Consider the following 15,530-nt stretch of genomic DNA (forward strand, 5'->3'; position numbering starts at 1 on the left):
AGATGGTGTCAGTACAAAATGCAGGCCTACGTGTAATTACAAAAAAATACATTATTTCCATGAATGCAGTGCAAGGTATGCTAGATATGTGTATCCTTTAAAGATAGTTGATGGAATAGTGTGAATAAGTCTGGGAATGCAAAATATGTATCAAATAAACTTGGAAATTCCATGACACATAATTTGATTTGTACTGTAGGTCAATATAGAGCACTGATAACAGAATGTGACCCTATGTGTAATGCCTTTGCATTCTTGTCTGAATGCTTAGATTCCCCTTTGAAGAAAGTCAAGGAATAAAGATACAATGGAACATTTGCAGAGTAAGATCCTTCACATGCTTTTAACATGATATGTGACTGTGTGGCCCTCATGCAGTTGATTGTGTAGCTGTGTGAGACATAATGGCTCATTCATGTCATGTTGTCACCAATGAATGGCTGTAAATGGGTCTCTCTATAACTGAGGATCTCTTAATTTGTCAAATGAACATTAACATGATGTCATTCCCACTTAAGACGTTCCTTTATATTGAGCAGGGGTACACAACCAATTCTTTCTTTGATCAATTAAAAAAATGTTATTTATTAGATGGAAATTCACACACATTATTACCTCTATTTTAATCTGTCTCTTAATAGTCAAGGACCAAAAGTAGAATACATCTACTGCAGTCCACAAGGACCAGTTTGTGTACCATTGACGTAAAGGGACTGACAGTTGCCCTGGTAGCTTTTTCTGCCCCCTAGTGGTAAAGGGCAATTGAGCCCAGGTCTACTTTTTCTGTCCTAGACCTGGACACCCCCTATAGTTAGTGATTTTTGAAAACTAATTACACAGGTCATTCAATAGGTCACAATTAAGAGAGCCATGCCATCTCTCATGGAATTACTCACACAGCAGAAAAGGCAATGTCAATCAGTAACTAGTGTGGTGTTTCACCATCACCTTTATGGCGGTTATGAGGGTGTCATCAGTGGCATGATTCTCTCCCTGATAAGCGCAAGGTATGATATTTTTGCACAACATGTCAGTGAGAACAAAAACAATAAAGTCCTTTGTCATCAAGTCCATTGAATTTTCCCCCAAAGACAGGAGTCCTTATCTTCTTATCTCCGATTTAGATGGGGAAGCTGTATATGAGGGAGAGCTTCTGCAAAGTTTGCTCCTATGAGCCCATCTGTCTCCTACATGAAACTTGTTTGATTTGTACATAATTATCAGAAACATTTTTCATATATATGAAGACTGACCATTGTTCATTATTCAAAGTGAATCATGAGCCATGAGAATTAAGTGTGTGAGCACTAAAGATTAATCATTTGTGTATCACTTAGCAAATGTGATATTTCCTGTCATTAAAGTTCAAGATGAAAGGTATGGTTTCCTCTTAGTCTTGTCTAAAATGCCCTCAAAGAATCCATCCCTGTGGACATCTCAGGTTACTCGCTGTATTTAATTGTCCTTTCTTTGAGTAATTACGGTTAATTAGAGTAACTTTTTAAACCCCTCAGGAAACAGCAGATTTCTCATCACAGGGTTGGTATATGCTCATTTCCATTTTGATGGTGAGGGTTGAATTCTTCTGTCAAACTGACAGAGTTTATGAAGGGTTTTGGGGTGTTGTGAGGGGGTCTCATCTGATGTTGAGGTGGAGGGTGAGGGTAGTGAGACTTGGCTCATTTTGAAAGACCCTGTGAAAGAATCCCCTCCATCAAGCTGTCCCTGGCTGACAGGCGTGTGTCTCTGTGAGGCCTTCAGAGCATGCTCACTGGTCTCCCTGGCCTGGTCAATAGTTGTCATGGAGCAGAGACTACGGTACTCCTCTGAGGCCTCTGTGCTAATCTCCTACTGCCTTAATGTGATTATGGTAATGATCACACAAATGACCCGTGGGCTTTTGGGGGATTCATGATTCACACGTGCAAACACAGGCACTGTGACTCCACTGGCCCACATACTAGACACCAGACTGAGCCAGCCGTGGTGGCCTGGTTTTGTTGTCCTGCCCTTGCTGAGCTTGGACGAGTGAATGACTAAATAAATTCCATCCAGCAACAAAAGAGCTCGACGGCCACAGGAGAGATGGATATCTTTTGTTGTTAGACGCTCAATGCCGTATACCAATCCAATTACCTCAGCCTTTTGCCACCTCTCGTATTACACTGCATGGCATTGAGGCATGCCTGAGTGCAGACAAGAATGTGGTGGATTATGTGCTTAATGAACATCCCCCTCCCCCTGCACTTTTGCTCAACATTGGGGTTCACTCTCTCCTGGAAAGAGAAACTCCACAACCACATTTTAAGATTAATAGCAAATGAAAGCTTTGAATAAAAGCCTGTGAAAAATACTTAGAAAATCATTTTTACTTTATATATTGTTTTAATTCGGTTGCTTAATACACATCAGCAGTAACAAAACATGAACAAAAAGTCTCAAGTTAACAGAGTTAACTCTAGTGCAGAGAGTTTCCCTCTGCACTAAAAATAATCTGTGTGGGGGAGGGGCATTTATTTTCTCACTAGTATAGAAGGAAGCCTCTAGCATCATTCTATGGACAACATGGAGGAACAATTCCTATTCAGCGGTGACTTTAGGAGCCCAAACAGCTGAGAGTCTGAGAAGGAGACTGGAATCCACCGTCCCTGGCAGAGGGATAGAGGAGAGTGAGTGTTGATGATTGAAAATGAAACAGTGACGTGCTTATGTTGCTCCAACAATAAGACCTGCTGTGGACAGTCAACATGCACATGCTAGAGAAAGGTGAACCAGATAATAAATGAGACTGGATGAGAAATAGGGGGAATAAAAGACAGATTTAAATAGTAAATGTATGAGCAAAAAAAAGAGAAAGACAAATAAATGGAGACAGAATGAAACAGAGAGATAGAGTTAGGGTGGACATGGTGGACAGGCAGGGCATAGAAGCATCTGTCTGAAGATTCCTGAAGGGACCTCAGAGAGGAGCACTACATGGTTTTACCTTGTGTTGGAGTGTATAAAGTGTTTTGATAAAGAGAATGAGACTAGAGAGCCAAGTTGTGTCTGTCAGGGCAGGTGTATGACATTGACTCTCATGGATATGAGCTGTTTTGAAATCTCTCCAGTCTGTGTGAGGAGCCCTGAGGGTGGGGGTATGCCAGTAGGACTGATCCTGGCCAGACCACGTTCTGTAAACTGACTGCTGCTTTGGGACTTTGAGTGAGAGAGAGATAGGGAGGATCTCTGCTTTTCACCCCTCAGTATATCTAAAAAGTCCTGGAGCGTTTACATCGTCTGTTTATGAGAGTGGCTTTTACAGAACGTGTCACAGATGGTATCAATGATCTGCTCTCGGATAAATATTATTTTCCACTGTAAAGGTGGTCGCTTTGTTATTTTCAACATTTATTCGAAGAGCAGTGCTATGAGCTGAGTGATGTCAGAGAGTGTGAGATGATGCTTGCCGTCCAGCCGAGTAAAGTTTAGTGAATTGTGCCGCTAGGGACTGATATGGAGGTGGGTTGAGAAGGTTTATATCCAAGTCGCATTGCATTACTTGCAATGTAATTTGTTGTCTTTAGTTGTGACTTGTGGACAATGACATACTGTAGTTGGTTTAAATAGTAATAAGTCATCATAAAGATTTGGTTTAAATTTTCATTTGAGTAATTACATTCCGTCTGGGTAATGAAATGAAATAGTGTCATTGTCTTTTATTTCACCATGTTGACTTTTTGAGAATGGTTGTGTGTTTCTCTTCTAAAAGTTATAAACATGACCTGATCCCAACGACACTGGGGGACGACAGAGACTAATAGGTTTACTTTGTAGTGTGTACGTCAACACTGTCATTAGAGGAGAACGGATCAGTGCCCTGTGTGTGTGTGTGTGTGTGTGTGTGTGTGTGTGTGTGTGTGTCTGTGTGTGTGTGTGTGTGTGTGTGTGTGTGTGTGTGTGTGTGTGTCTGTGTGTGTGTGTGTGTGTGTGTGTGTGTGTCTATGTGTGTGTGTGTGTGTGTGTGTGTGTGTGTGTGTGTGTGTGTGTGTGTGTGTATGTATGTGTCAGGCCTTTACACGGTCATTGCAAGCGTCACCAAATGAACCTGTGAATGGATCACCTGTCTGTGTGTGTCCTCACGCCTCCTAATGTAGGGAGGTGTTTGATCCTGAGAGGAGGAGGAGGATTATCCCTGCTAATGCTAATACTACACGCTCGCTGGCCTAATGTTTCCACTCTACCCTCACCTGCATGTAGTACAAATCTCATGCACCTGAAACAATACTGTAAATTCTAAAGTAGAGTGAGAGAGATGGAAAAGAATGTGAAAGAATTACTTTACAGTTGATCAATCATGGTGACTACTAGATTGGTAAGAAAGTAAATGATGCATGTGAACATCAGACCAAAAGGTAACTTTAAAACAACCATGGTGATCCCATAATAAGACTAAGATGAGGGCGTTCCTGGTGTGTTTGAGGATCATTGAGTCAGAACAGCAATCCTCAACGACATCCTCCTCCTACAGGATATGGACCCTATAGAGGCAAATTACCCACATTTCCCATTTGTAGGATTCTGACTCCCTTTGTCTGTCTGCGTCCCTTTTTTGTCTTTTGTTGCTTATAGCTGTGTGTGTGTGTGTGTGTGTGTGTGTGTGTGTGTGTGTGTGTGTGTGTGTGTGTGTGTGTGTGTGTGTGTGTGCGTGTGCAGGTTTTAAAAAGGGGTAATGCTATGGAGACATCTGCCTGGCAGGACTTGGTGGATATGATGCCATCATCACAAACATGTAAAGTTTACAAAGCCTACATTTGAGAGTAACTTTACGACCTGTATAATAAGCCCCAAAAACAGCTGGCTATATCATGATTATAACTCACAAACTGGTTGTGTCAACTTTGAGTTAACACAGACTGTCTGTGTGTGTGTGTGTGTGTGTGTGTGTGTGTGTGTGTGTGTGTGTGTTTGTGTGTGTGTGTGACTTGCTACAGACATATTCTAATCTTGCTCTGAGCAGAATGATTTCTGCAACTTGCAGAGAGAAATCTAAACATGTTGTCAAAATGGCAGCCATTGCCAGCCTTGAGTGAAAATATTGATGCTGGCAAAGTGTTTGAGTCCCTACAAGCTTATGACGTAGCGTTTTTTCCATGACACTTTTGATGATTGTTTCCAAATGGACCTGTCAGTATTAATAAAGCCGACCCCAGCATTTTACTTTCCTCTTGTTAAGTAAACAAAATCCACCGGCTCGTCCAGACCCACAGAACATATGATCACACATCAGGACTGTGACTTGAGTTAGAACAGGCAATGTTGTGAGCTGATGTATGTTTTCATGTTCAATCTTCTCACTCTACAAGGAATGTGTTATATTGTGGGAGGTTTCAAATCATACTGTTTTTGTAACTGTTCAGGAAGCCATAATGTTATTATAGGGAACTGGATATCAACTTATAAAACAACTTTAAGAATTACATGTAGTGTTAGAAAGTCAAACAAACTACTCACAATACATACTTGATTTAAAGCCAAGAGAAGGGTCACTTTTCCTCTTCATTGTATGTATTTTTTTTTTTAGCATTCCACATATTAATAAATTATTACTGTACATCCTCTGGAATTCAAATAATTTCCTAACTAATTGAATTAGTCTGTAACACCTACATCTATTTCAATACACAGGACTATAGCAAGCCACTTTTCATACCCCCAGCAGCAAGACTGTTTATCACTGATTCATAGACTATAAATGGATAGCGAACTATCTATAAACTAGGTATGAATGCTATACTTAACATACCTTAATGTAATGTGTTACATTAACATAGTAAATCCAGTTTTATTTTAAATTCTACAGTAATAACAATAATGGGGCCTATCTACACTGCATGTTTCGTTTTGTGACTGCTTAAGTATGCAGTGATACTGTAGGTGTAAGAAACACACCCTGCTCCTTTTGTTGAACACACCAACAGTATGAGATTGTATTAAACGTGATAGTGGAGCATGCACTGGACATCAATGGATGGAAACTGTTCCCTCTCAGTGGTGGTACTGCACCAAAGTTAAAACTGTTCCCTCTCAGTGGTGGTACTGCACCAAAGTTAAAACTGTTCCCTCTCAGTGGTGGTACTGCACCAAAGTTAAAACTGTTCCCTCTCAGTGGTGGTACTGCACCAAAGTTAAAACTGTTCCCTCTCAGTGGTGGTACTGCACCAAAGTTAAAACTATTCCCTCTCAGTGGTGGTACTGCACCAAAGTTAAAACTATTCCCTCTCAGTGGTGGTACTGCACCAAAGTTAAATATTTCATCAGGAAGTGTCCACTTCAGTGAAGCAAGTTAACTAGTTGTTAATGCTAAACTAATAGGCCTACTTTTCCCACTCGAAAATGTGGTCATAGTGACCTCATAAAAGGTCTGGCATTTGACGTAAATCAGTGTGTACTGTAATGGCATAACAAGGAACAATGTTCCTCCGTATTTTTTGTCAAGTCATCAGTGAATATATTGAAGCATGTCGATGCCACTGCCATATTGATTAAATGTCGGTAATTTACCGTATGATCCTGGTTTGTGTGGGTAAAGCTGTTCCCTTTCCTCGCTGGTCCCTCCCTGGTCCCTCTGTGTTGAGTAAGAACACAGAGATTAGTGGTGCTGTGGGCGAACTGCACTCACATACATCCTAGAATGGGATGCTGACCACCAAATTCCATGTCCAGATTTCATGAACGAGCTGTTTATATTGTGTGATTTTTTTATTGGTCTCAACACAGCCCTGACAGCAAAAAACACTTATGACATATAGAGTAATTGAATAAAACATGGACTTTCAATTTATTCCTGATTATTGTCATAGGAAGATGTTGCTCAACAATCACTCAAACAAAAACAATGAAATAATAATGAGGAAGTTCCCATTCCAAGTTGTAACAATAACACTCACTGAGGTTATTGAGTTTGTTTTAAAATGTTTATACTACAGTACATATTACACAGTCACCACTCTCCTCATTTAGCATTTAGTCTCATTCAGAAAATGGTATACTACGATACAATGCTCTAAAGACAACAGCCTATAGGACTGCAGTGTCTGTGCTTGGACCTTGATACTTGCCTGTTTTGTCTTGTAATTACAAACTCAGTAGGTAACAATAATGTTGAACTGTAATTTAGTGTTTAAACCTTGTAAAGGTTATGCCACTGATGATAGATACTGCTCCTCTATTTAAGTCTAGCTTTTACTACCTGCCTTTTACTATCTCTGTAGTGTCTTTCGAAATACTGTGTGCGGTGGTCATAAAACCAAGAGTTGCAATGTTTTGCAGAGCATGTGACAATACAGAACATACATGTATGCACTTAAGTGTACTAACTCCTACTCACATATGTTAAAGAAACCACTTAGCAAAATGTAGCAGTTCTATAAAAAAACTAAATCAGTTTAGGTTAAGTTGCTTATGATGTGCTGATCATGAGCAATTCTTATTACCTAAATGGGCACACGTAAAGGCCTTTGCCAGCCGGTTTTGCTATGGCTTTTTTCTTTTTTCTTTTCTTGAAGAATGGAAGCACTGAGTGGTAACGTTGGTCATTCACGGAGCTATTTTGGAAAGTAAAGCCAGATATAGCTAGGAGCAATTCTCAATAAAATGTGTTGAAAGGTTGTTTGACTTGTTTGAGTCGCAAAAAAGCAGGTGACTAACTTTACAAACAGGCTAGCCACGTCACTCTTCAGACCTCTATAGCTGTATGACATACTGTACATCACTGTATGTGGGAAATCGTTTGAGGAGGAGGTAAGAAAATAGAATGTATCAACCAAAATACACACTTTGACCTGAATGGCAATTTTCGGACGTGGATCATTGTGCAATAACATTGGGCAGCACCAGGATGTCATATATCAGCTAAACAAATGTCAAAATGACTAATGTGGGCCTTTAAAATGAGGTGCCAGTGCCTCCCTTAGTGTGTGCCAAAAGCTTTGGTCACAATGATTGATAAGAGAAACTGAGGTGCAATAATAATGGGTACATCTTAATCTAAATGCAGATCATGATTGATTGATTGACTGATTTTTTTACTCAAGTGTCTTATACATCTCAGGTGTCCAGCCCATATGGGCTTATGCAACACTACAGATCAACACAGAAACATCAGTTCTTACAAACTTAATTTTTCTCTGCTTGTGAGTGCAGTATGTTTGCATCAACTGTGTAATCAGTCTATGTTGGAGGTGTGCCCACCCCATCCCTGCCGTGAAACGTACAATACCACAATGAGGCAGGTGAAAACTATGCGAAACACCCGCCTAGCTGTAACTAACAGAGTCTTGCCTGTTGAACTTAGGTCAGAAATGGGATACCCCTACGCCATGGGCTCGGTACGCTCACATAGCTTTGAAGATGTGTCAGCTTTCAGATCACAATCAAATGGCATTTTTGCTGGATTTAGTTCTCTCGTTACACGCTAAATGGCCCAGAACACAAATTAAAAGTAAAGTGTGTGTTAGCATGACCAACAAATAGAAGTAAAATGATTTTCTACTATTGATAGGAGACCAAGCAGTCAACCTTGATGAAACATGACCATTGTGGATGGGTTGGCAAATAGTTTCTATATGCATGGATTGTATGGACAAGAACAGTTCTGTGGAAAGGGTGAGTGAGGTAACCCCTTGAGATTTTAGATGACAAATTCAGGGAACAAGAATGATCTTTCCTATAATGCTTGGAATCGTTGTATGGTGTGCTGATATTCTTGTCATAACTTTGTACAATTGCCCTAGCTATGTCCTAGCTATGTCACTGGTTGTACCCTGATACATTATTCTTCTATTCCACGTAGAATGTGATCCGGAATGTATCCTTGCATCAATTAGAGCCAAGAGAGTGATACGGCGGGGCCTTCTCAGTGGAGTGTGTGCTCTTTGGGCGCTGGCTGGCTGGGGGCTGTAAGCAGACAGACAGTGTTTTGACATGAGGGTGCTTGTCTGTCACTGGCCCAGTACACTTCTGCTGAAAGAGAGCAAACCGCTGGTGAGTCTCACAGGGCGTTTGAATCAAGGGAGAATGCATGGCAGCTACAGTAGAGGGCCCATGCTGTATGTTATTAATTCACTGACAGACACAGCTAATTTTGTTTACGATGGTGGGTAACCAAAAAGCGTCTGGAGACATACTAAGGAATCTGAATGTTGCTTTAATGATTTTTATTTAATAATGTTATTCTTTCGAATGTAATCAATGTAAATGGTACTTTTGATGTGTTTTTAATGTGTATGTGTTCACGTGCATGTGTGTGTCCCTTCTCCTCCCCCATTGTTCTTTCTGTAAGGGAATGTGTATGAGTGTTTTTCTCATTGACATTTGTCATTGTTCAGTAATAGGTTGTTATCATTAAGCATCTCTCTGCTGTTTGACAGGCGAAGATAGGCGTTTTTAATGATAACAACATAACCTTTTCTCAATTGTTAGGAAGACGACTCCTCGCATCCTTTCCTCCGTCCTACACTTTTTTCCTACTGAAAACACATTGGAGGAGAAGATCAAGGTTCCTCCCCTTAAATATTGTCCTCCAATGCCTTTTGAGGAGAGGACATGAGGAGTCATGAGAAAAGGCTATAGAAGCTGCATATCCTGTTGAATGATACAATCAGAGTGTTAGGGGCATGTTCAGACTAAAATATTTGTTTTGAATCGAGCATGGTTCATTTCGTTTGAAGTGAACTCAATCCACCTGAAGTGGTGTTGTCAACCGAGCCATGCACGGTTCAATCCTGCTAGTTGTGAACAGAAAGTGGACTCGGTTAGTTTCCTTGTAATAAAGGAACGGATGCTTTACCTAACAACAACATTCCACTACGAAAAGATCCTGACCATTTTCTGTTAGGATTCTCATTCACCCACAGCTGAACGTGTGCTGTCACCCATAAACTCAACAAAAACAAATTACATGTGTGGAGAGAAATTACTGGATTTATTGTCAACATTTATGTGATAAGATTTATCTGTAAAAGCTCGATAGAATAATAGCCTCTCTGATGATGCTCTGACTGACAGACATTTCGCCGCAAAAATGTTGTTTACTAATGATGCAATTTGTACTGTAACTAAACTTCCTATTCTAAAACATCCCCATAGCAACTGTATACTAGATGCTCCAAGCTCAAGGAAGCGAAGGATCCACTCAACATTCCAAAATGCACCAAGTGCACTTCATCAGAGTGGTATATCAGAATATATTTCTAATATATATATATATATATATATATATATATATATATATATATATATATATATATATATATTGTAATATAGCACTCTGCACTTCATCATTTTACAAGTCTGAAATGAACCAAACTAAATGCAGTCTGAATAGGCTCTTAATGCAAAAGTTGAGAAGAGGTTGTTATGTCCCTTTGAGAGGAAGAGAGGTCGTAGGGTTGCAAGTGCGTGAGGTTATGTTCATCAGACAGATGTTCATCAGACAATCATAGCCAAAACCCAAACAGCAAAACAACTCATCATGAGGAACCACAGAGCATGAATCATAGCTACTGGACATCTACCCTCTAACAACATCTACCCTCTTAAGAAAAAGAAAATCACTTTGGCCAGAATAAACCCATATTAATTGTGCCTCAATTAATCCAGAATCCATTTACATTCACCACCAATCATTCCACTCCAGTGATCTAAAGGCCATTGTCACACAGGCACTTGAAGGATTCTTTTGTGTAACAGAAGAATGCCTGACTGACCCCCAGCAGCGCTGAGCAAGGCCAGGGAGACGTGTGTTTCTTTAGCCCTGCCGCCTACTCCACTCAGCGGCCAAGGATAGTGTTTCAGGGTCCGAGTGGCCATGAGCACTGCTGAGTGATATCGAGAGAGAGGGGACCTTAAACCCTATAGCTTTGATGATTGAAACAAAACGCAGAGTCCCCCCCAGACAATGGCAGGCAGCGCTGTGACTAAGTGCAGTGTAATGTGTGCAGTCTCTTGTGTAAGCTTGATTGTGTTTGTGTGAGTGTGGTTTTGTGAGTCTCTCCAGTATCCACCTTTACCCTCTATCATCTATGCTTAATGCTGGAAAAACAAAATATATGTTATTTACCAAATCACAGAAAATGTATCTGATTTTATGCATTTGTACTTTGGGCACCTCCATTGAGCGTGTCCCTGCTTATAAATACATGGGCATTTGGTTTTATAAAGACTTGACGTTCAGAAAACATACAGAGGAGCTTGTTAAAAAGCTAAGATTTAAGGTGGCCTTCTTTTATAGATATAGATCTTGCCTTTCCAAGAACAGTAGACAGCGGATTGTGCAATCAACCTTCATGCCAGTACTTGATTATGGATGCCATCTACCATAGCGCTTTATCACAGGTGATAGTTTTAATACTCATCATTGCATACTTTATCAAAAGGTTGGCTGGACCTCGTTAAAGTCCCGTAGATGTCTTTATTACTCCCTTATGTATAAAGCCTTACTGTATAAACTCCTGGGTTACCTGACCTTTTTATTGAAATTCAAGAACATCAATTACCTAACTCACTCTCAGAGTTGGTTAACTCTTGAGGTCCCTCGGGTCTCCACCGAATTGGGTAAATCCACTTTTAGTTGTGGTGCACCTCACTGCTGGAGCAATCTGCAGATTCAGTTGGTTACTCTGGTGCCACTCGGGCAGTTTACATTTTTGACTGACCTCTTTGTTGAAAAATGTTTTTCTTGATTCTGTTTTATAATGTTGTAATTTTGCTAAAATAAAGGTTAAAATAAAATGTAAAAAGAATCATGTTCCTTAACACAGACAGTGTTGTAGATATACTTTCAGATTTCAGTAAAACTGAACCTGTTCCACTGTAGACACATCACAAAGGTATATTGATATGACTCTCTGAGACAAGACTCTCTCTGAGACAAGACTTAATCCCCTGTGCTCAAACTGACAGTACCTGGCGCACAGTGCCACACTAGTATCATGCATGATACCCCAACATCCTCCTGAGAAGCACAATACTATAGAATGTTACAATAGGAGGGAGATGTCAGAAAGAAAGAGGGAGAGGTAAGAACTTTGAGGCTTGTGTGATGACTTCAAAGCTAGGTCTTACTCAAAGAAAGCACAGATCGCTAGGCCATCTCCATCTACCGCCCTCTGGAAACATACTTTAAGTGCAATTATGTTATCAAACCTGGGAGACGGAGGGAGCCCAGAGACAGCTGAACAAAGGCAATACAAACAGCTGTGCCAATGCAAACAGCAGACTGCTTATTCCCTAGTGAAACGTATGACTGGCCCATCTGAGATTGCTTGCTATTAAAACATGATGGTGATTATGCTTTTGAGCTGTATCCATTTGTATCTGGCTTTTTCAGGTGTTGTTATCTTTGTGCAACTGTAATTAAACTATACACTTTACACAGAAAACACTGCTAATGAAATCCTGTATGAGTAGAGAGGAGCAGTTCATTGGAACAGTTACCAATGCAACTTGCAGAACCGATACTGGAGCCACCCTCTACATCACCTTCATGATGAGGTACACAGAGTATAGATGAAAAGATGCCAACATGTGTTGACACTGTAATTTAGCCATATAAATGTAAAGTTAAAAAGAGTGACGAAAATAGGAACAGAAACTGAACACAGAGTCATAGAGAGTTAGAGAAAGTAAGAGAACAGGAAAGATAGAGCCCCTGGATCTTAGAATGTTGTAGACCGTGAGACAACTCAGATCAAGACCCAGTAAATTTAGCATAGGGAGGGAATGCTGGAGGGAGTACAACTATAGGTAGGCAACCCTGAGAAAGAGAATTACTTTAGTTAGAAAAGGTTGGAAAATACACAGCACTTCCAGAATGGTTGGAGATTGCTTCCCAGATGATGTGCCTGGCTGCAGTAGGTGGATCACTGTTGATACAGCTGATCCCTGTTGTTCCAAGTGAAATATATGGCCCTGTTTGTTTTCAAAGATAGTCCCTACGCTTTGCTTGTAGTTCATATTTATCTAATGAGGGAAATATGCTAGTGCTGAGCCAGATTACATTTGCACTCTGTTTCTCTCTCCTCCTTATACAGCTAGAAAGCAAACTTGATGTACAGTACTCAATATTAAACCAATAACAGAAAAGAATTATGTAATAAATACATTTTTATTTTATTTTATACAGTATATGTTAATTTGTTTATTAAGCCCCTAAAACCAAGGGTAGGTTAAAAAGCCCCTGCTTACATGAGATAACACTTGTAATATCCCTGAAATGTACCATACCACATCTGATTAGAGGTGTTTAAAAGCCACGTTACAACAACAATGAACCAAATTTTCCTCAGGGCTCTGATCTTTTGGAAATAATTAAATAATAAATAAAAGCTATAATTTAAAGTTGCGTGCAAGAGACAATAACTGCAGCAACTGCTGTATTCACACGTGATGGATTTCCCCCCAGCAGCACGGATTGGTAATGTATCTATTGGGAAAATAACAAATCTCACAACTATAGCTAAAAAACACAGAGTTTTGTCCATTTTTCAATCCTATATTCAACATATATTCAGCATTACTGGAAAGAGTTTCCTGAATGTACTCTAAAGCTGTCCTCTCCAAAAACCAAGCATACCTCCAGACACAACTTCTCGTTCCATACTAGACCAGACATGCCACAAAATATGTACAGTACATCAGACTTATGTTGTCCCATCAAAGCTTTGGAAAACCAGAGTTACGTCGGACCAAATGAGGACTGTGTACAGTCAACACCATAGACAGACTAGACTAGACGGACAGTAACATTGTCCACAACGACTCAAACCTGGCCTTAGTGGGGGGCCATTTACTGAGTAAAGTATTTGTTATTATTTGATTTAAGCAAATCACAAGGCTACAATACCTACGGAGATGATTGATGTGAGATCAATGCTCTTTCTATTGGCTTAACAAAGACCATGTTTGACGCGTTGGTCCACCAGACCTTTCACGCATTTGGGTGGAAGTGTCTGGGAATGAGACTAACCGGACAGCTTCTTCATGTCCACTCGTTCAGAGAACATGGTTTACATCATATTTGTTATTGAGTAATGATGTTACCTCAGCAGTGTGAGACCCAACAGTGTTTCTTATGTTAGTGCATAGCATAGCCAGGCAAGACAACCTCATCCTCTCTTCAGAAGAGAAGGGGAAGTCCCATGTCTGTGCTGTTGCACTGGAGTTGAGTAATGTGGCTAGGGACTAGGTGGAGCAGGCTTACAGCACAAACACTCCACACATCCAACCCGTCTGGATTCACAACCCTTACTGAACAACTGGATCACAATCACAGCTGGGCTGGATCCTCAAACTGGGAGAGATGTTGCACTCTAGACTAGTTTGGAGCCCTCAGACTTGTGTTGCTCATGCTCCAAGACCTCAGTGTGGGTTTAAACATGCACTCACAGTAATCAATGAGAAGCAGCTCAACCACAAGTGCTGACAACAAGGCAATACAATACCCAGGTTGAACTGAGTATCAGCGAACAAGTATAACTTATAGAAACTATACTGCTGAAATCCAGCATACATTCCACATAAAGTTTATCATTGCCTCTGTATCTAGTGAGTATAACTGCATTATTCACAGACATAGGCCTACCATTCAATAAAATAAAGCAAGAGTAAATTAGGGACAACAAACTAATTAATCTACAACATGTCAGCATTCAATCATCATGCAAAGCCTAAGGACAATTTATAAATAAGTAATTAATTTAAAGAACTAATTAAATCTTAATTAATATAGGAATGTGACAGATGGAGCTGGACTAATGGACAGAGTCCATTCATATCTGTGGTTAATTGGTTGACCAATCACAAGACCTAGTCCCACTGAGTGTTGAGAGACAGCTACTATCAAACATTCCTCCAAGGCATCAACATTTCCATTTACACAATGACATTTTAATGGAAATGTATGGAAATTAATCAATATGGAAATTAGAATAAAAAATGTATGTGTGCATGGGTGCATGCATGTTTATGTATTTAAAGGGGATCTTTGGACACACATGCGGCCCTATTTGATCAAAACTGGTAACAGGTTTATCTTGCTGCATAATTGTTTGCAGTTTCCAGGTTTGATTGAATGAGGTCCTTGTGTGCTATTCCTATGACTGACATCACACTACTGGAGACTAGCAGCATGGCCTCTAATGCAGTACTACTGATCAACTAATCAGATGTACTGTATATAACAGGGTGGACATTGGCTGTATATTATCAGAAGATTACTATCTAAGCAATGCAGTGTGTGTGTGTGTGTGTGTGTGTGTGTGTGTGTGTGTGTGTGTGTGTGTGTGTGTGTGTGTGTGTGTGTGTGTGTGTGTGTGTGTGTCCATATCAAGTATATACCATGTCAAGGAAAGGGATTAAACAGCCAGACTTAAGCTAGGCACACACTCTTCAAACACTGTGAGGCCTAAATGGGGAATTTTGCTGTTGGTAGTGTATGAAATCTTATCATGAATGACATTTGTTTCTGAGAAACTAAGAAGACAAGTGTA

This window comes from Argentina silus (genome assembly GCF_951799395.1).
Source record: "Argentina silus genome assembly, chromosome: X".
NCBI lineage: Eukaryota > Metazoa > Chordata > Actinopteri > Argentiniformes > Argentinidae > Argentina > Argentina silus.